Raw genomic sequence first — 23,204 nt, 5'->3', positions numbered from 1 at the left:
GAAAACAGACAGATGTAAAGATAGTTTTGTCTGGGAGCTGACTTCCTTCTTACAGAATACTGCTGATCGCAACTGCGAGCTCACTGCATTAGCTTTACTACACCTTGATTCAATCTCACTTACTATATTACCATCCTGGGAAAACACACAACCTAAATACTTGAAATTATCGACCTGTTCTAGCTTTGTATCACCAATCTGACATTCAGTTCTGTTGGATTTCTTACCTACTGACATCAATTTAGTCTTCGAGAGGCTAATTTTCATACCATACTCATTGCACCTATTTTCAAGTTCCGAGATGTTAGACTGCAGGCTTTCGGCACAGTCTGACATTAAGACCAAGTCATCAGCATAGGCCAGGCTGCTTACTACATTTCCACCTAACTGAATCCCTCCCTGCCATTTTATACCTTTCAGCATATGATCCATGTAAACTACAAACAGCAAAGGTGAAAGATTACAGCCTTGTCTAACTCCTGTAAGTACCCTGAACCAAGAACTCATTCTACCATCAATTCTCACTGAAGCCCAATTGTCAACATAAATGCCTTTGATTGATTTTAATAATCTACCTTTAATTCCATAGTCCCCCAGTATAGCGAACATCTTTTCCCTCGGTACCCTGTCATATGCTTTCTCTAGATCTACGAAACATAAACACAACTGCCTATTCCTCTCGTAGCATTTTTCAATTACCTGGCGCATACTGAAAATCTGATCCTGACAGCCTCTCTGTGATCTGAAACCACACTGGTTTTCATCCAACTTCCTCTCAACGACTGATCGCACCCTCCCTTCCAAGATGCCTGTGAATACTTTGCCTGGTATACTAATCAATGAGATACCTCGATAGTTGTTGCAATCCTTCCTGTTCCCTTGCTTATAGATAGGTGCAATTACTGCTTTTGTCCAATCTGAAGGTACCTTACCAACACTCCACGCTAATTTGACTACTCTATGAAGCCATTTCATCCCTGCCTTCCCACTATACTTCACCATTTCAGGTCTAATTTCATCTATTCCTGCTGCCTTATGACAATGGAGTTTATTTACTATCCTTTCAACTTCCTCAAGCATAATTTCACCAACATCATTTTCCTCCTCCCCATGAGCTTGACTGTTTGCAACACCACCATGATGATTTCCTTTTACATTGAGAAGATGTTCAAAATATTCCCTCCACCTCTCCAGTGATTCCCTGGGATCTGTTATGAGTTCATCTGAATTACTCAAAACACTGTTCATTTCCTTTTTCCCTCCCTTCCTAAGATTCTTTAATACTGTCCAGAAAGGTTTCCCTGCTGCTTGACCTAGCCTTTCCAGGTTATTACCAAAATCTTCCCATGACTTCTTTTTGGATTCAACAACTATTTGTTTCGCTCTGTTTCTTTCATCTACGTACAAATCCCTGTCTGCCTCGGCCCTTGTTTGGAGCCATTTCTGATAAGCCTTCTTTTTACGTTTACAGGCTGCTCTCACTTCATCATTCCACCAAGATGTTCGCCTTTTCCCATCTTTACACACAGTTGTTCCTAGGCATTCCCTTGCTGTTTCTACTACAGCATCCCTGTATGCCACCCATTCACTTTCTATATCCTGAACCTGCTTACTGTCTACTGTTCGAAACTTCTCACTAATCATATCCATGTACTTCTGTCTAATTTCCTCATCCTGGAGATTTTCTACCCTTATTCGTTTGCAGACAGATTTCGCTTTCTCTACCCTAGGCCTAGAGATACTTAGTTCACTACAGATCAGATAATGGTCTGTATCATCGAAAAATCCCCGAAAAACTCGTACATTCCTAAAAGATTTCCTGAATTCAAAGTCTGTTAAGATATAGTATATTATGGATCTGGTACCCCTAGCCTCCCATGTGTAGCGGTGAATAGCCTTATGCTTGAAGAATGTATTTGTAACAGCTAAACCCATACTAGCACAGAAGTCCAGCAAACGCTTCCCATTCCCATTAGCTTCCATATCTTCCCCACATTTACCAATCACCCTTTCGTATCCTTCAGTTCTATTCCCAACTCTTGCATTGAAATCGCCCATTAGCACTATTCTATCCTTGCTGTTGACCCTGACCACGATGTCACTCAATGCTTCATAAAACTTGTCAACTTCATCCTCATCTGCACCCTCACATGGTGAATACACGGACACAATTCTTGTCCTAATTCCTCCCACTGACAAATCTACCCACATCATTCGCTCACTTACGTGCCTAACAGAAACTATGTTGCGTGCAATGGTATTCCTGATAAAGAGCCCTACCCCAGACTCTGCCCTTCCCTTTCTAACACCCGTCAAGTACACTTTATAATCTCCTATCTCTTCCTCCTTATCTCCCCTTACCCGAATATCACTTACTCCTAGCACATCCAGATGCATCCTCTTTGCTGACTCAGCAAGTTCTACCTTCTTTCTTCCATAAGCCCCATTAATATTGATAGCTCCCCACCGAATTCCATTTCGTTCGCCAAGTTGTTTCCAAGGAGTCCCTCGCCTGTCAAATGGGAGTGGGACTCCATTACTCCCATAGGTCCGAGGCTTGCTTAAAGTGTTCTGAGCTCGGTAAATTCATGAAGCAGGATGCTGCCCTACTTGCACATAGTCCAAGTGAGGATCTCTCCTCTAACGGGTTATGGACCACCGGTGAATTGTGTAGTCCTGGCCGCCTGAGCACAAGGAGGGCCACAACTCAGAATATGTCCGAGATGCCCACTCCCATTCCATAGCAACTGGTATCCCGACTCTCAGGACCACTTACTAGGCCACTCAGCCGTTGCCCATGGTTCACGAACTAGGACATGACTACAGTAACCCACAAACAAAATCCTAAAATTGCTGGTTACGGAATTCAATATAGGCTGGCTCATAAGAGGTGCTGCTTTCCATTCAAAGATCAACTGAGTTGTAGTTACGCTGTCTTCTCAAGATGTTCATAAATTTAGTACACATGGATGCGAAGCATGTTGCTAGAAAAAAGTTCTTCTGTTTTTAGAATCTTGAAGGCAGTAGGAATGAAAAATGGGCTGCAAAAACCATCATTTTTGTTTGACTTAAAACCCTTTCCATGTTAAACAATGACTTGCACCAATAGTTCAATTTCCATCTGTATGAATTTGTTTTTTCGAAGATCACGTGAAAATGGTTGGGCATACTTTTATGAAACTCTGAATATAATTGACAGTTATGTGATCTTTGATGCTGGTCTATCTGGCATTACAATGTTCAAAGCAGGAAGGGAGGATAAGATGGGGTTTGGAATGGTTTCTTGCCAACGTTGTGAAAACGGTTAGTTTTATTCAGAAATGTTTAGTCAACTTACTTTAACCCTTACCTGTCAAATTAAATTTCTCTGTGTTGTCTCTACTGCTCGTATTTTAAATTTGAATTTCTGTCTTTTATGACCTGTATTCATCTTTCACGATTTTGGAGATAGGACTTGCTCTTAAATTATGTATTTAGGCTATAAACGTTTACAGCAAGCTATACTGGAGCAAATAAAAGCAATGTGTGCAATTTAAGACATATTATTTTACATTTTCATTATTATTATTATTACTATCATTATTGCATACCAATTGGTTTCGTTAGTAATTTCACTGAACAAATTATTGATAAAAAGCAATTGAAAAACTCTAATTCAGTCTCTGGTTTCACATCTCGCAGTGGTTTGTAGCCTGAAACCGCTGTAAACGGCAGTTTCTTGAAATCGGGATCTGTTGATTTATAACTGCGCCAGCCGTCAGCATCAGCTACATGTTGGGTTACGGCACACAAGCCGACCATCGCCAGTTCACTTATAGGCGCCATGAAATGCTATTACTGTAGATATATTTTTTAGGGTATAAGGAAGAAGTAGAGGTGTGAAATTACGGGGGTTTTGAAGAATTATCTGACATATACAGCATTGAACAGTACACTGTATATGACTAAGAGAGCACATGGCAATCATGTTTGTTTACTATCGTTCGAGCCTACTGCCAGCTAAATAATAGATTTTTGACTTACTGTCAAATAGTATCTGGATTTTATTAAGTTCTGCGCTGAACCAAAATATGGCAGCACAGTATAGCATCGTGTATTTTGTCAGCTGTGAGACGGCAGAGGAGCGGTGGGTGATACAATGTCATGTCGGACCTCGTCCAACACGCGACCGGAAAGGGAATATTGTAATGTCAGGCCTCACCCAACAGACGAGGGGTAAGGGTTAAATTCAGTTTTGATATTTTAATCGAGTCAACCCTTACAGGATATTCACTAAGTAACATTTTTACTGCCAAGTCCATCTTCAGCGTGATGCTACTTTTTCTTATCCTTTGTAGTTTTCTTGGCGTTTTCTCAGTTACTTGGTGTCACCACAACATGTTGATAAACCCAGTTTTACAGCCAGCTGCCCTTCTTGATGCCAACCCTCGGTGCAGAGATATATTTACTATTGTGTAGTTAGTAGTGTGGAGTATTGTATGTAAATGAAGTATGTATTAAGACAAACACAAACATCCATCCCCTTGGCTAGAAGAATTAACTAGTCGCCAGGTCTGGTCAAGAATCAAATCCAGAAACCTCTGAACTAAAGACCATTATACTGAACATTCAGCTAAGGAGCCAGACCATCAACCGTGAGCTTCACTTACGTGGAAATATTGTTGAGAAGTCATGTGGGTAATGGCAGTTGTAGTTGTCTTTGTAAGGTGCATCACTGTTTTATCACCTGTCTGCAAAGAAACATGTGAAGGAACAAACACTCAAAGAATGAGGGGTCAGGGAATCGTGAAGGGACAGGAGGAACTTCCTAAGTTTTGGATGGTTTTAAGAGGGCTGAGCCAGAAGAAAACAAATGAAAACTATGTCCAAAGCTCCTCATCATCATGAGTCGTGTAACTCACTGCTGAGCGTCGTGACCCCATTTGACTTCACACAATATTCTTGATTAAGTGGTGCCAACTTTGACGATGTTCAACTTCTCTTAAAGCCTGCTGAAGAGTCAGACCGGTGGTATGCAAAACTTGTTCAGTCCACCTGTTCGATGTCCTTCCTCGTGGTCTTTTGCCGACAAGTTTGCCTTCCATGATACACTTCTCCAGATTTTCACTATCCCGTCTTCTTCTTCTTAAAAAAAAAAAAAAAACTATTTATTTGGGGCTTCATCCTAAGAAGATCTTTTGCCCTTACTATCCCGTCTTACAATATACCCAAAGAATTGGACAATTCTCCTTATGACGCAAGAAGAGAGACGTTCGAAGATATTCAGTTCTTGAATAATGGATGCATTAGTTCTTTTTTTTTTTTTATTCCGTGCAAGGTACACGGGCATCCTTCTCCGACACCACATCTGAAAGGCGTCGATAAGGTACTTATCTCTTGCCTTGAGGGTCCAGGTCTCGGAATCATAAAGGAAGACAAAGAACACAAGTGAATCAACTAGTCTAATCTGTGTACTGTTTGTTATTGCTGTACTCTGCCATATGTTTGTGAGTTTGCTCATGGCAACGCGCCCTAAGGTGATACGTCTCCTAATCTCTTTGTCAGAACTTCCAGTAATACAGATGGTCGACCCAAGGTATATAAAGTCATTTACCCCCTCCAGTTCCCTTAATCGACCTGTCAGCTGGATCTGTGCCACTCTGTCAATTACCATTAGCTCCTAAAACAGATCAAAAGTAACGTATAACAGTAGGGGCCAAAGATCTCTATAGGTCGACGCCCCGAACAAATAGCATTAAAAAAAACAAAAAACATAACAGTGATGGACTATTGTTAGCTGAAGTGTGCTGTATCTCTTTCTTGCTACCAGTCTTCTCCATTGTAAGCGCATTAGTATGGTCATTGTTGGTTGGGGTGATTGAATTTCACTGCCAACAATCCTGTGACTCATTCTTGATATTCTCTTTTCCCTCTCTGAATGTTTCACATATTCAAATATTTTTGGATTGCTGGATCTCTTCCTCAATTACAGATTAGATGATAATGCATTGGTCTACCCTGCATGGCACTTTTTGTTCATCTGTCTTGTAGACCTCCATGAGAAGGGAGGAAAGACATTTTAGCTTCACACTTGAGGCCACTAATTTGGCGGACAGGATTGATTGTCTAGAATATAATATATCAATGCCCTCCTTGGGAACTTAGAATTTCCATTCGGAATTGGCTAGGCGGGCAATAATTTCATTGTGGAGTTTTATCTCCCGTATGCAGTTATCAGACTGTGCCTCTTATATAGGACTTCTGATAAGTTCACCTGCATACACCCCAGCGTCAGTGGGTAGGGTCTGACACAACCCACTCTGATGAGTCTAGTGCCAGACCTAAGATGAAACGCTGGTTAATAGAGCAAACGCCTGAATAGCCTTACATCTGATCGTTTTTTGACATGCTCTGTTGGGGGAAAAATATCTAATTCCCTCCTTGGGAACTTAGAATTTCGATTCAGTACTTCATGTCATACGTTGTTGCTATATAAAAGATCTCTGGTGACTGTTCACCCAACAAAATTACTTAAAATATCACTCATAGATTGACCAACAGAAACCTATTTCTGTGCCATCTGATCGAGTCAAATAGGACATAGAAATTAACACGAAGGCAGCCTAAATGGCCTGTACACGGATAGCTGTGGCCATGCAATTATTATCATCTTTATCTCTTCACTTTTCCTGTGTTGTTCCTACAGTTTCTACATTGAGACTGAAGACTGTCAAGACAGCCGTGCACTGACAAGCAACCCTTTTGATAAGGCAGATAAAAAATATATAATTTTTCTCACATTGTTTGATTCTCCTTTACTTAATATACACATTTATGCTATGCAGGACTGAATATCTTACAAAGAAATAGATAACAAAATTTGTGAGACACACACTTCTTAGTTACGAAGGACCATCATGTAAGAAGCTGCAAGGTTATCTGTATTTACATATAGTGTCAGTTGCCAGTGTGTTATAGGAAGTGAGTCAATGTGCAGTGGTGAAGATGTTGGAGAAAAAATTAAATTGTTAAATGTGGCTAGAATAATTGTATAAAAATTTGAAAATGAGTGATAAAAGTTCAAACGCTTCTGAGGCAGAAAGTGAAGTAGCAAACGAAATATATGGAGTGTTGAAAAGCTACATTTCCAAAACAGTGGAAAGTGAAATAACACTAGACGTTGATCATATCAAGTCCCAGACAGATGATGATTTATGTTGGTATTCAGGAAACGTTGTTTTACAAAGAGTCATCTTCTGAAGGAAAGACCAATAGCTCACAACATTCAGAATCAGTGTATGCTCCTCTTCCAAAGGCAAAACCTTGATGAATATCTTTTGAGGAGAAAGAAGGAATTGTGAATTTTTAGGTACTTCCAGTCAAGCTAACATCAGAAGAAGAAATTTAATCATAGATCCTGGTCATCACTGAAACATACACATACATGGCTCACAAGTGATCAGCAACTCTACAAAATCAAAGACTTTGTCAGACGTGAAAGGACAATCAAGGATAAAATGAAGGAAATAAACAAATTAACTTTCCAGGAATTTGTGCAGCAATGGTCAGAAGATCTCGTTTCTAAAGGCGCACGAGTTACTAGTGGACGAGAATTCTTTCAAAGCAGTTGCAACTTGGCTCCATCGTTTTAGTAACAAAATTGTAACCTACATAACTGAAAGACAAGTTAAAGAAAATATCAAGCATGATCAACTGATTCAGGTATTTAAGGATGACTGCAATTTATTCATAAAGAACTTTAACGCGGATGAGATACGCAACACGGAGAAATGTGGCTTTAATAAAGAAATGGCATTGGGAAGAACTTTGGCGGTTAAATAAAAACAAATAATTTTGTATGGCTATTTCTAGCCTGGTGCAGCCCTTGTAAGGCAGACCCTCCGATGAGAGTGGGCGGCACTGCCATGTGTAGGTAACTGCGTGTTATTGTAGTGGAGGATAGTGTTGTTAATTCTAGTGGCCCCCGAGCCACTAGAATTAACCAATGAAGGTTAATATCCCCGACCTGGCCGGGAATCGAACCCGGGACCCTCTGAACCAAAGGCCAGTACGCTGACCATTCAGCCAACAAGTCGGACACTTTGGAGGTTAAAGTCATGTGTGATGTAACAGGTATTGTACAGTCAAATGGCACAACCACGTACACCATCATGCTTATAGTGTCAAAATTGGGGAAACTAATGCCTAAATTATTTTCATTTTATATGAGCCCTCTTATTTCAGTGGTTGAGAGGAAGTCAGATGTAAACCAGTGTGGTGTCAGACCACAGAGGGGCTGTCAGGATCAGATTTTCAGTATGAGGCAGGTAATTGAAAAATGCTATGAGAGGAATAGACAGTTGTATTTATGTTTTGTAGATCTAGAGAAAGCATATGACAGGGTACTGAGGGAAGAGATGTCACCATACTTGGGGACTATTGAATTAAGGGTAGATTATTAAAATCAAACAAAAGCATTTATGTTGACAATTGGGCTGCAGTGAGAATTGATTGTAGAATGAGTTCTTGGTTCCGAGTACCGAAAGCCTGCAGTCTAATATCTTGGAACTTGAAAATAGGTGCAATGAGTACGGTATGAAAATTAGCCTTTTAAAGACTAAAGTAATCTCAGTAGATAAGAAATTCAACAGAATTGAATGTCAAATTGGTGATACAAAGCTGGAACAGTGGATAATTTCAAGTATTTAGGATGTGTGCTCTCCCAGGATGGTAATATAGTAAGTGAGATTGAATCAAGGTGCAGTAAAGCTAATGCAGTGAGCTCGTAGTTGCGATCAACAGTATTCTGTAAGAAGGAAGCTATCTCCCAGACGAAACTATCTTTACATCAGACTGTTTTCAGACCAACTTTGCTTTACGGGAATGAAAGCTGGGTGGACTCAGGATATCTTATTCATAAGTTAAAAGTAACAGACATGAAAGTAGCGAGAATTTTGCTGGTACAACAGGCGGGATCAATGGCAGGAGGGTACTCAGAATGAGGCGATAAAGGCTAAGTTAGGAATGAACTCGATGGATGAAGCTGTACGCATAAGCCGGCTTCGATGGTGAGGTCATGTGAAGCAAGTGAAGGAGAACAGGTTACTTTGGAGAATAATGGATTCCACTATGGAGGGTAGGAGAAGTAGAGGAAGACCAAGACGACGATGGTTAGACTCAGTTTCTAACAATTTAAAGGTAAGAGGTATAGAACTAAATGAGGCCTCAGCACTGGTTGCAAATAGAGGATTGTGGCGATGTTTAGTAAATTCACAGAGGTTTGAAGACTGTACGCTGAAAGGCATAACAGTCTATATGTATGTATATATGTGAGCCCTCTTTATATAAGTAAAAGAGTTGAGGAAAATATGTTCAAGGCTGAAAATGTAATTGTAAAGTGGAATTCATCAGGTAAGATGACAAAAGCATTGTTCACATCATTTTTGAAAGACGCATTCCTTCCTTATTCAAGTATATAAAACTTACTACTTCTGGACTCCTACAGTGTCCATAGTGATGCAGAAAATGTATTAAAAATTCCAGAGGAAATTCACTATGAGCCCGGAAAGCTAACAATTAAATGACAATACCTGCCAAAACTTATACATGAACTTCAACCTGTAGCCAGATATTTTTTGCCATGTACAGTACATGATACATGAAGTATCACATAACATGGATATTGTTCAGGGAACGGGCACCTTACAATAGTGGGACATCACCCTGAAGCTACAGTCCTTGGCATTCCAGCAGTTTCTCTCCACGCGATTTCAACACGCACACCAGTACATTGGATTCTGGCTGGGCTATTGGAAAAGAACCAAAACTACTTTCAAAACACAGTGGACCATTGCTGTAAGAATTTGAAAGGATTATGTGATAAAGTGGCACTTTTTAGGCATGGTTGTTGAACAGTTAAATTAAGTTTTACATTTTTTTTCCCCCCCGTGGGATACCGTTACTGCAAGTTGAATTCATGTTCAGGATTGGCTGCATTTGGAGATTCCTGGAAAACTTCAAATTACATAAGAAATTTGATATCTTCTCACTTAAAACCGAACATCACCCCCTCTTATTATTATTCAATTATGGTAACTTACGAAGTAATCACACCCGCGTTACAAAAAATTGTATAACCACTTATTTTGACATTACAAACATGTTGGAAGAAAAGTTTCACTTTTTTTTATCTTCCGCCGTCAGAAGGTTTGCTTCCGAGTGTTCATGCCCTCCCTTCTGGTGAAACTGGAAAGCGGAAACAAGCTCTTGGGGGCTGAGAAGAACTGGACTTGACGAGCAGAGAGCCCATCTGTTTGAAGATTTGGAAATTGTCCTTGACCTTGTGTTTTTTTCTTCATGTTTGTCCTTGTCTCCTCTTCCTACTGACGTGCAGGTCACCTATGGGCGTCAAATCAAGAGACCTGCACCTGGCGAGCCGAACATGTCCTCTCCCGGCACTAAAAGCCATCATACACCATTTTATTTTCCGACTTTGACTTGTCACTGTGTTTGTCCTGTCATCTTTCTGTATGTGACTTTCATTCATGATTGTATCTCATATTTTCTTTAATATCTTGACGTTAATATTGTTGTTGTAAGTATATATAAAAATATCTGTCTTCTTGTGATATGTGTTTTAATATAATGGATGTTACCTCTTTAAGCATGAGGTAGTTTCTTTTCTGTTAGTGTGTCTCAGCTGTGTTCATTGCTACTATCCATCAGCTTTAATCCTGCGAGTGCCGAGTATACTACCTTCTTTTTAATTCACAAAATATACTTCAATAATAACAAGTATATTTTGCTTTAGACCATTTTACTCAGAAAATATGAAATAGTTACCCTCCATATCTGGTCAGATACAACTAATGATTTTATTTTCAAATTACCGGGAGAGTTAGCCATGCGGTTAGGGGCGCACAGCTGTGAGCTTGCATCCGGCAGCCCTGAAGATGGTTTTCCGTGGTTTCCCATTTTCACACCAGGTAAATGCTGGGGTTGTCTGTACCTTAATTAAGGCCACGGCCGATTCCTTCCCACTCCTAGACCTTTCCTAAATGTTTTTTTTTCCAAATTGCCAAATTGGTTTGTTTTTAAAATTATGTTTTTTGCAAAAGATAAAGTTACACATTTTAACATGAAAAATTTAATAGTGATTCCAGAAATGTTTACTTCATCAATTTATTCCAAACACCAACACAGGGAAAGTCAAAAGTTACACACCAGGCACAATTCTCGCATCTGCTGAACATGACTCAAAATTATCAGTCATTAGTGTCCTTTTTCTGCCATGCCTCATGTTTATTTTAAGCCAAACTCCTTGCTTACTTCGTTGATGCTGTTTGGAAGAAATTGAAGGTCTTATAAATTCGAAACTGACTTTCAACCTATTAGGTCGTGTTACGTACAATTTAGTACATGTTGAAGAGATGTTAAGTACAGAACAAAGATGGCCTAGGCCACCATGGCTCAATTGGTAGAGCAACCGACGGGAAATCGAGAGGTTGTGGGTTTGGATCCCGCTGGTGTCCAGTTGGCCATTTTTGTTCTGTACTTAACATCTCTTCAACACGTACTAAATGTATGTAACACGACCTAATAGGTTAAAAATCAGTTTCGATTACAATGCGGTCGTGAAAATTCAATATTCATTGTATATTAAATTGTGAAGTAATACAGTGTCACTAGCATTGCAGCTGGTGCTGCTTATTTACTTCCTGTTGATCGCTGTTCAGACCCAAAGCATTTTCTCAAAAAACGAAATTGTTCTAGTAAAATCAGGACATGTGATAATCCTAGTTATTGCAGATGGATGGTTGTAACACACCATTATAAAGTATGTTCAGATTCTTGTATGAATGTGTGTCTTATTTATATTGATTGTGTGGGCTGTAATTTGAATGTTGTTTTTAATGCATTTTGTTATCTTTTGTACAGTTTTTACACCAATAAAAATGGTATTTTTGTTATTGGTTAGTAGTTATTCTTTTTACCCTGTCTGGTACCTAAGTTTTCTTTTGCAGACTGGAAGGAAATAATAGTGCTAAGAAGAATTCTAGGTCTTAATGTAAAAATAAATGTAATGGTGATACAGTGAAACCTCGGAATGCGAGTAACTTGGTCTACGAGTGTTTTGCAAGACGAGCAAACATTTTAAATAAATTGTAACTTGATAAACGAGTGAGGTTTCGCAATATGAGCGTCACGTGTGCCTACGTTTTCCCCTCCCCTGTGCGTTTGTTGAATGGATGAACGAGGTCTTTGGTCCTGTAGGGAAGAAATACCTTTCAGAAAATAATCTGCCGCTCAAAGTCTTGCTGGTTATGGACAATGCTCCTGCACATCCTCCAGGCCTTGAGGACGACTTACTGGAGGAATTCAAGTTCGTTAAGGTTAAGTTCCTTCCTCCCAACACTAATCCACTACTCCAGCCTGTGGATCAGCAAGTCATTTTGAACTTCAAGAAGCTATACGCCAAAGCACTATTTCAGCGTTGCTTCGAAGTGACTGAAGAAACAAACCTTACCCTCCGAGAGTTTGGAAGAAATCGTTTCCCCGTCGTGAACTGCCTGAAGATCATCGATAAAGCCTGGGATGGAGTCACCAAGAGAACTCTCACTTCATCTTGGGGAAAGCTGTGGCCTGACTGTGTTCTTGGATGTGACTTTGAGGGGATTGTTGGTGAAAAAATTATCGATGAAATTGTGTCCTTAGGGAAGACTATGGAGTTGGAGGTGAATGACGTGGACATTCGAGAGCTGGTGGAAGGACATAGGCAGGAACTGTCCACCAACGAACTGATGGACCTGCATCACGAACAACAGGAGGAGGTTATGGAGGAGATCTCACGCGGGGAAAAGGAGGAAGAAAATTCAACGGAATCTCTCACTTCAACTGAGATTAGGAAGTGCAAAATGTGGGAAACGGTGCAAAATTTTGTACAAAAACACCATCCGAATAAGGCTGTAACAGTGCTAGCGATCAATTCCAGTGATTAAGGGTTATAAATTTCATGTTGTTGCAATTCCAGTGAGCCAACAGATAGCAGTGATTCCGTTAGTGAAATTCGTGCTACACAGTAACTCTTCTCATGACATCTCTCGTCTCTCTCACATCAACAATGAATCTATTGTAAGGTAAAATGCATTTTAATTTAAGTAATATTTTGTTTCAGAAATGGTATGCGAATACATATTTTTGTGTTGTAGGCGAATCATCCGCGTTTCAATTGTTTCTTATGGGAAAACTTGCTTTGATATACGAGCGCTTTGGATTACAAGCATGTTGCCGGAACGAATTATGCTCGCAATCCAAGGTTCCACTGTACTCAAATCTAACCAAGAAATGTAGCAAAGAACAGGAGTGCTTAAATTGATGAGGAAGAGAAGGTTACAATTCTATGGACACTTGTTGAGGATGGATAGTAACAGACTAACAAAGAGAATCTTTAAATTCTTCAGGAAGAGGAATGAAACAAACCCCATCTCAATATACAACCACTTAAAATTGCTCTTATTACCAAACTTTTATGTACTTTTCACATACAATTCATCTTTCATTATTTAAAGGATGAAATGGTGTTGATTTAAATTGTCCAGTAACTGTGCAGTAAACCAATTATAAAGAATAACTCATAATTAAGCCTGTAGAAAGAAACTTTAAAAAAGTAACATATTAATATAAGAAATGGAAAGAAAGAGGCAGTTTGTGTAAACTTATTTGATATGTATAGCTTTATGGTTGTGAAAGACACCAGTGGCATATGCTGGGATCAAGATGTGGGCTACCACTAGACTTAGCTTATCCTTTTTCGATAGTTGGTTTACTGAACGTCAAGCCTTAAGCATTTTGGGCCACATCCAAGAGTAGCCTGCTGTGTTGTCAAGACTGTTTCACAGGCTACTGCCCTGGCCTCTGTTACTGTCAATACTCAACACCTGATCAGTGGCGATGGTAGCCTCAGGTTTAGCAAATTGAAAATGAAATGTCGTATGGCTTTTAGTGCCGGGATATCCCAGGACGGGTTCGGCTCGCCAGGTGCAGGTCTTTCTATTTGACACCCGTAGGTGACCTGCGCGTCGTGATGAGGATGAAATGATGATGAAGACAACACATACCCTCAGCCCCCGTGCCATTGGAATTAACCAATTAAGGTTAAAATCCCCGACCCGGCCGGGAATCGAACCCGGGACCCTCTGAACCGAAGGGAAAGTCTGGCTTTGTGGCTAAATGGATAGAATGCTTGCCTTTGGTCAGATGGTCCCAGTTCAATTCTCAGAATCAACCCCCTCATACTCTTCATTCTCTTGGCTTGGGGACTGGGTGTTTGTTCCGTTTTCGCCATTCATTTCATCCTCATTAGGCCACCACCAAGCCTATACAGATGCCATGCACTATTATTATTGTTTTTCATCATCTTCTTAGCGTTTGTCCCGCAATGGAGCAGGGTCCGCTGTTTTGCAAGCCAGACTCCACTTGATTCTGTTAAGGGCATCATTTGAAACAAGATGAACATAGCGCATGTCTTACTGAAGGTGATCTTTGGCCCACATGGCCTATTTCCAGACGGTGTGATGTGAAGTGCTGTCTGTACAATAGATTTATTTTCTCTATGCATTACGTGGTCATACCACCAAAGTCAGGTCTCGTGCATCTTGTCTATGAATTATTATTAAATTACAGTAAAAGTTCTCTATGCATTACGTGGTCATACCACCAAAGTCGGGTCTCGTGCATCTTGTCTATGAATTATTATTAAATTACAGTAAAAGTTCTCAATTTTACATCATTACCAGCAGTCGTAACAATCGTTCACAGGTTTATTAGCTTCCTAGAGAGATCAGTGGTGGTGTCTGACCCCTGATCACGGGTTCTATTTTATACCAGTATAGTTGGTCAGTTATTGGACATTGTAAATTTTCCAGCTAACTCATTCCTGGTTGCGACCGTTTTACCCCAGTATGTTAAATTGGGCTCATCAGTTGTCTCATTTTCAAGAAAAGAGAACACTAAACATGAAAGACTGCATTTCATTTTAGCACATCTAGCTATAAAAAGAAAACTGTATTACTCCTATAACACCAGCCTTGCAGTGTCTTCCTACAAGGGTGTAGAAGTAAACGGGAGTGAAATACCAGCATTCTGTTAACTATATAATTAAGTCAGAAGTATGAGGTGAGGAAGTATATATATGGTTATTAGCAGTAGCGATCTGACGGAGTGAAGCCTGGCACACCCATCCCCCCACCCCCAAGTCCCCATGCCTATCAGACATACAGCAGCAAGCCGCACAAGGTGGGTCACAGGGAGAGAGACACAGAGCCTGGGCTGCAAGATCAGTCTGCGATGCTTTGCTCTCGGAAATATGTGCAACATTTTTTTCTCATTGCTTTCAAGTTTTGTAAATGGAACAATGTGTTAGATGCTTACGTTATAACGTGCTTTAAATTTCCATTGCTCTCATTTGAGGTTTGAGCTTCACCGATAACCTTGGTAGCCACTGTTATACACACTTGACAGATGACTATAAACATTCAAAGGCAACAGAAATGTTGTGGAAGAAACTTATTTTTATTTATTTACTTCCCACAATTTTGGGCTGCCGCATTGTATGAAGTGTAATGCTTACACTTGTAATGTAAATTAAATATCACAATTTAAGAGCACATCCACAAATCTGTCCATTAAACAAATATAGCTAAAACTGTAGAGAGAGCATGAGAGAAATAAGAGAGGAACACATATAATAGGACAAACACAGTGGTAGGTCAGTATGGGGAGAGGGAGTAACAGACATAAGGGTCTAGGACAAACATGGAAACAAAAGGACAAAGACTATCTCCACATTTTCATACACTGCCGTCTTCAAAAGATAGGCTCTCTGTGAGGTATTTCCCAGGACTTTGTTCACTAGTATCTGGCTGCGAGACATGCCTTCACAGATGGTTCTAAGATTAGAGAAAAATGTGGGTTGCTGTTTTGTCACTGATAATACACTCCGTGACAAAAAATGTTAAGCACCCAGAAGGAGTGGTTGAAAGTGAATGAAACTAAATATGCTCAAAAGACCATATGCATTTATTGAACTGATTACAATGTAACATCCAGGTTAGACTACGGCAGTGCAGCATAAGGATCAACAAGGCAAAGCGTCCTAGCCCAACGGAATATCATTCAGCACAGCAGAGTTAGGTTAGCAACGGGAGCTTTTCGTACAAGTCCCTTTGCTAGCCTGCTCGCTGAATCTGGTGTGCGGCCTTTACACCTGAGGCGCCAGTAAATGCTTCTGTCCTATGCTGCAAATTTGTGACTGATGCCACTTCACCCGAGCTATCCTTGTGTATTCCACGATAGAAACCGTCAGCTGTACGCTGCTTACCCTTGAGCAACGCAGCCAGTTGGAATACGCTTGGATAGCAGTCACAGATTATCTGATGTACCTTCGGTTCCTTGTCAGCCGACCAAGTAGGGCACCTCGTTGGATAGTACAATGACCTGAAATCATTCTAGAATTGCACACCGGCCCGAAGGAAAACACGGACCCCTCCATTTATCGGAGACACTTCCTGTCCGTTGTTGGCTGGTACCCTAATTCAGTCATCGTTTGCATGGATGGTTCGAGGGCAGAAGCGGGAGTAGGCTGTGCATTTGTTGTTGACAATAAGTTTTCTTTTTCCTCTACCAAAAATCTGTAGTGTGTATACAGCAGAGCTCTATGCCATTTGTGAAGCTCGACGGTACACATCCGATGAGCACCGGCAATTTCTGCTGTGTACCGACTTCTTGAGCGTGCTATAGTCTATAAATGCACCGTCTGGTGCAGCGGATCCAGGACCTGCTGACCTGTTAGTCTGGGGAGAAAAGAAAGTGGATATCCAGGAACAGTTAGATGCTTTAGTAGATGAGGAATGAAATTTAATGCCCAAGAGAGCGAGATAGTGATCACAACTAGATAGAAGGAGAGACCTACGAGAGAGATAATGCTTGGAGGGGAACAACTTAGGCAGGCAGAGAGTTTCAAGTACTTTGGAAGTATCACAGAAATGATAAGGAAATAATCAAGTGTGGAAGACAAGCAGGAGCATTCCTGAAAGTGTCAGAAGCCTGGTTTGGAGCAAGGATGTCCCTCAGAGAAGTAAAAGGGTGATATACAAGATGTACTATATACCTATTCTGACGTATGCAGCTGAGACTTGGGTAATGAGGCAGAGAGCCATGAATAGAATACAGGCAAGTGCAATGAAATTTCTGAGAAGCAGGATAGGAGTGACAAGATTGGATAAGATGAGAAATGAGAAAGTTTGAGATATAGTAAAAGAAGAGCCACTACAGAATAGGATAGAGGCATCTAGAGTTAGATGGTATGAACACATGAAGAGAATGACAGAGGAAAGGATACCGAGGAAGATGCACGAAATGGAGATAACAGGTAAATGAAACAAGAGTAGGACCAAGAGACAGGTGGATAAAAGGAGTGGAAGAGTGTGTACAGAGAAGAGGAGAGGACTGGGCAAGAGTGACTAGGGAGAAGTGGTGGGAAGACAAGAGGAGATGGAGAGGCTTATGTTCCAAACAGACTCGGCCAACAGCTGGAAACTGCAGATGATGATGATGATGATCAAGACTATAGTTTTCCTACAAGAACAAGCGATTCATATGAGCAAGTGATATAAGTTTAAATAAAACAGGTTTTGGTGATTGTAAATTGTAAATGTCTTTTCCATTTGTGATTAAGGCTGATGATGATCCAATGGAAGGGTCAAAACTAGTCCTAATATATAATGAATAAATAATAATAACATATAATTTAAGGTACTGAATAAGTGGACCTGTTCGACTCGTTGGTTGAATGGTCGGCGTTGAGGCCTTCGGTTCAGAGGGTCCCGAGTTTGATTCCCTACTGGGTCAGGAATTTTAATTGCCTTTTACTAATTCTTCTGGCTTGGGGACTGGGTGTTTGTGTTAGTCCCAACGCTCTCCTCTTCATATTCAGACAGCACACCATGCTACCAACCACCACAGAAACACTCAATAGTGAATACATCCCTCCACAAAGGGTTGGTGTCAGGAAGAACATCCGGCCATAAAACAGGGCCAAATTCTCATGTGCAACACAGATCACAAATGCAACACCACAAGTGTGGGACAAGTGGAAGAAGAAGAGGAATGCTTGGACCTAGTTACCTTTCTTAATAGTGGTATACAAGCTGACGAGAGAAACATATCTGATTGAGGATGTCGACATGAGCTAATATTGCCAGCTACTACAGCGTATGAGAAGCTCCTACAAGATCTGAAAGCCAAGAAAATGGATATTTGGGAATCCTTCTACACAACCGAGGCAATGATGGACAGAAGGTGGATGGGTACAAATTACTAACTGTGTTACATTGCAACACGAATGGCGGTCCATGGTTTTCATTTTAAATTGTGCTCGGAAATGAAATTCCATGATCCAAGTGATCAGTGTGTGTTCAAACTCTGTAGTCAACTCTGTGGACAATACCATACCCACGAATGCTCCAAGAGAAAGTATATATAGTATAGATGTATATATGTCATTGTGCTTTTCTGTTTCTTATGGCCATTGGCTGCATTAAAACATAATAATAATAATAATAATAATAATAATAATAATAATAATAATAATAATAATAATAATATTTAGCTGTCAATATGGATAGATAATGAAGCTTATATCTTTTGACTTTGAAGTTTTGTCGAAAGCAGAGAAATTTGGGAAGTGCCCCATGAGGTGGTATGGCCATGTAATGAGGAGGGATTACTCCTGTGTCGTCAAAGAAGTACTTAAAATATCTTTATTTTTTTATTTTTTGCTATTTGCTTTACGTCGCATCGACACAGATATGGCGATGATGGGATAGGAAAGGCCTAAGAAATGGAAAGAAGCGGCCGTGGCCTTAATTAAGGTACACCCCCGGCATTTGCCTGGTGTGAAAATGGGAAACCACGGAAAACCATCTTCAGGGCTGCTGATAGTGGGGCTCGAACCCACTATCTCCCGATTACTGGATACTGGCCGCACTTAAGCAACTGCAGCTATCGAGCTCGGTACTTAAAATATCAAATCCACCCAGGGAAAGAAGAAGCAGCCTATAATGTGGGGGTAAAAGCATAGCAAAATAAATTCGGATAGCCAACGTACCACCAGCAGTAGCACGAGATTGAGCAACGTGGTACCCCATTACGATGAGAACCCACCCAAAGTGCAATGGGACTGGAGAAAGAAGACTATGGATCAAGTCAGCATTTGTATCAACAACAAAATATCCATGCATGTACTAGTTTCTAAGAACCATGAAGAAGATAAACATTAATGAAAAGAAAGCAGTGGTGGGGGTGGGAAATGATGTATGATGTTTTAACAGCAAAACCACATCATTATCAGTTTGACTGAATATAAAAGATAAAACTGTCACATATACATTCTCCCACATCAGGGATAATAATCCCAATGTTCTGTCCATTAAAATAACCATCATCACTTACAATTATTCTAGATTCAAATCTTATACAGTTTTTAATTTCCGAACGCATCAGAATCGACATATATCATCAAATAAACTGCAAATGTAGATGTTAAACCTATTATTTTGCTCTTTATTTATTTTTATTTTTTACATTCGTGCCATCTGAGTAAACTGCAAATGTAGATGTTAAACTTATTATTTTGCTCTTTATTTTTCCTTGTATTTTTTACATTCGTGCCATCCGAATTTCTTATACTTTTTCCCCCCAACAAAAGGATCCAACTAAATAATCTGTGGTACTGTGATGCCCTTTTGCTCACTTCTTATCTTATCTTATCTTATCTTATCTTATCTTATCTATCTACCTATCTAATCTATCCATCCATCTAACCTTTACCAACGTCTTATTAGGGAAACTGAATATCCCCGTCTACCTTCATGGGGCTCGGTCAGGTGTAGGTACACATTTTATTACGGGAAATCATAATTGTTGAAACAACAGGTCAATAATTACGAAGATAACATCGAATTATGTGATGCAATCAATACAAAACAATGATGTGATTAACAATTATAATATACTACACCGGTACCAATTTGAAAATAAACTTCTTGTAGGTCAGTTGTCATGACACTGAACCAAGTATACTTACGAAATATTATAAGTAAAAGGAAACAGATAAACCATAAAGCACATTTTCATTAGAATTCGGCCTAATTTTAGTTCAATTTTATTCCTTAGAACTCCAGTTAATGGATAAGTGTTTCTTATTTAGGTCTACATGTTTTCTAACCTTAAATTTTACTGTCATAACCAAAGAGGTACATCACTTTAAGAGCTGTCGAAGAACTAGAGACGTACTATTTTACAGTATTTATTCTTTAACTCTTCATAGAGCAGAAACATTAGAAATTGTTTACGAAATGCCATGAAGAATTCATAGAACAATATTCAATAGCAGTTGGCACTAGAGATGACATCTGTAATTGAAACTAATTCGCGTTCTGTCCACGAGATGCCACTCCTGTAGCCGGAGTCCGGCAGCTGCTGCAGTTGTAGGAAGGAGTGGTGTGTTAGTTTCTTGTAGGATTTGTGTAATTTTTTTCGGTGTTTATATTATTAATGCATTATGATGAAGTAGCGGAAACAAACAGATTACGTCTGTTTTCTGTTATAGTGAATATGCCTGTTCTTTCAGAGATTAAGTGATCCGGTATCCAATGTCATTTTTCAGCAAGATGATCTAGTAGTGTCTGCAGTATTTGACTGCATTGTGAAAATTAGATGAATATCTGAAGATCCGAATCGAATTCCAGTTGCTGTTCCGAGAAACATCGGTTATTAGGTGAGTACCTGACAGAGATTCTGTTAAGGTCGCCCCTTCATAGTCTGCCGGCTTTAACCTAAGTTGCGTGCTTTTGCCTGTCTTTAGGGAGGCAACCCTTTTTGACCTAGTTTGATTTAACCTTAACCTTACCCCTTCGTTAAGAATATCTTCAGTTTTCGTGTATTGCTACTGTAGTTTGTTTTACCGTAAGGAATGCAGTCGTAACTCTAAAGTAACCTCGTGTAAACAGCACTTCATTATTTAATGTATTTTCCCTTATTAATGCATAATACCTTCCGTTCTTGTTGTAATTTACAAGAAAATTACCAATTACTTCTCGAGCAAGCCTTTTTGTTCTGGAACTTGTTGTAATTAACAAGAAAATTATCAATTACTTCTGAGTAAGCCTTTTTGTTCTGGAACTGTATAATTCAATTTAATATATTTATTCAGAAATTTATCCTGACAGAATTAGTAAAGACCACTAAACTTGTTAATGGCAGTGTAAATTTAAAAAATAGAAAATAAAAAAGCAAAAGCTTGTTTACAACATATTACTTATAATTCTGCATTTTCTGATGTGTATTATGTCCAAGGTATTTTAATATTTATTTTTCAAGTTTACACTCCGTTATGAATTATAGGCCTATGTTTTTTGTTGTTGATAAATTTATATGGGCTTCATTCTTGTGAATATGAAAGGGTTTTTAGGATGAACGAGCATGTATTTCTTTTGAGAAACTAACGTAGAAACTGCATTTTTACTATTCCTTAGTTACCGCATTTGGTTTCATTTTGTAACCACATTTTGAATTCACTAAATGGACTTCATCTGAGTTCTATTTTAGTGTCTAATTTAATTATTGTTGAAGGGTGGGTGTGGTTACTCCACTTTTCACGATTTTTTAGTACGAGATATTTTTTTAATGAAGTGGGCGTGTAATTATTTGCTAGTATAATATATAAGTGATTGTGGAGGAGTTAGCAGCACGCGAGTACAGTAAATCCACAACAAATTGAAACTCTATTTTGGGTGAAAAATGTCGTTTGACTTAACTTTTGAGTATTTAAAATAGTGTTCTTAATCTTCGTTTCTAGATTTCCAGACGATATGTGGAATTATCTGTAGTGCTATAGTGGATTTTGAATTGGGAATTCGAATTTTTCATTTAGGTCCTCATAGAGTTCGTATTCTGTTATTTCAGCTTGAGAAAAGCCAAATGATTAGTTTTGTTAAATGGTTGACTACAGCCGTACGCTATCAATCGGGTGTAGACTAATGTTTTGGAATTTCAGTCACTGTTTATTTATTGATTACTCACAGCCATGGATAGCAAGTGGGTGCACCCTTTAAAACGTGGTTCATTTCTATGTTTCCCTTTGACTGAGGCGCCACTGCATGCACGGTTGTAAGCTTTCTTACGTCCTTGCAGAAAAAGCGATACTTCGGTAGTACATGTCAGGGGCGCAAAAAATCGTATTTTACTTTCCTCCCCCGTAAATAAATATCTCTATTCCAAACGAAACGTTATGAAATCTATTTGAGGTGTGTTGTATTTGTGAATTCAAAACTTATTTTTAATTCTATATTTGTCCAATCCTTGTCCCGTTTCTCTATGGAGTGGGGTTTGAGGTGAGATGAATATGTCGTGGCGAGTTTTTATGACCTGATGCCCTTCCTGACATCAACCTCATCAAAGGAGTTAATGACATGGAATGTATGACGTCGTCGATGATAGTAGGAAGGGAGAGGGTAAAACCCGGTGCCGGTGCATAGCCTACTGCTGTCGAATAACACAAAGGGGTCTGCTAAAGGCTTAACGTCCCCATCCGACGGATGAATCATGATTCAGCAGCGTCATATGCCCTCACTCCATAAATATGAGCACTGCGGAGAGGTTTGGAATTTAATCCAGGCTTTTGGTACGCAAGTCTAGTGATTATAAATTGTATACCACCACCTCCCCTACCCTGCCGGCCAACATTCTGATGGTGAACATTTTTCGACCAACGGGACTCGAACCGGCTAACCACGGTGTCAGACCGTTTAGACTTCAATGCCTTAACGATCATGGCCACCAGACGGGCTTCGTTCTGTTCATAATCTAGCAGTTCGCATCAAGTTTTACTTTTGAAGATATTTCATGTGTATGCAGGACATCAAGCGGTCTGGAAAAGGAACCCACAACATTCATACGAAAAGGTATGCGCTACCAAATAGTGAGTCGTTACGCACTGTTGTAGATGAAATGATATAATAAAATTATCCTGTTTCCAAACTACCACCTTCTTCTTCTTCTTCTTCATGTACCGCTGTGTCACGGGTGCGAACTGTGCAGCACATGAGGATTTGGTCCTGTTTTACGGCCAGATGCCCTTCCTGACGCCACTATTGCGTATTTCTGTG

This window comes from Anabrus simplex, chromosome 11 (genome assembly GCF_040414725.1).
Source record: "Anabrus simplex isolate iqAnaSimp1 chromosome 11, ASM4041472v1, whole genome shotgun sequence".
Taxonomy (NCBI): Eukaryota; Metazoa; Arthropoda; class Insecta; order Orthoptera; family Tettigoniidae; genus Anabrus; species Anabrus simplex.
Note: the sequence above shows the minus strand (reverse complement) of the source record.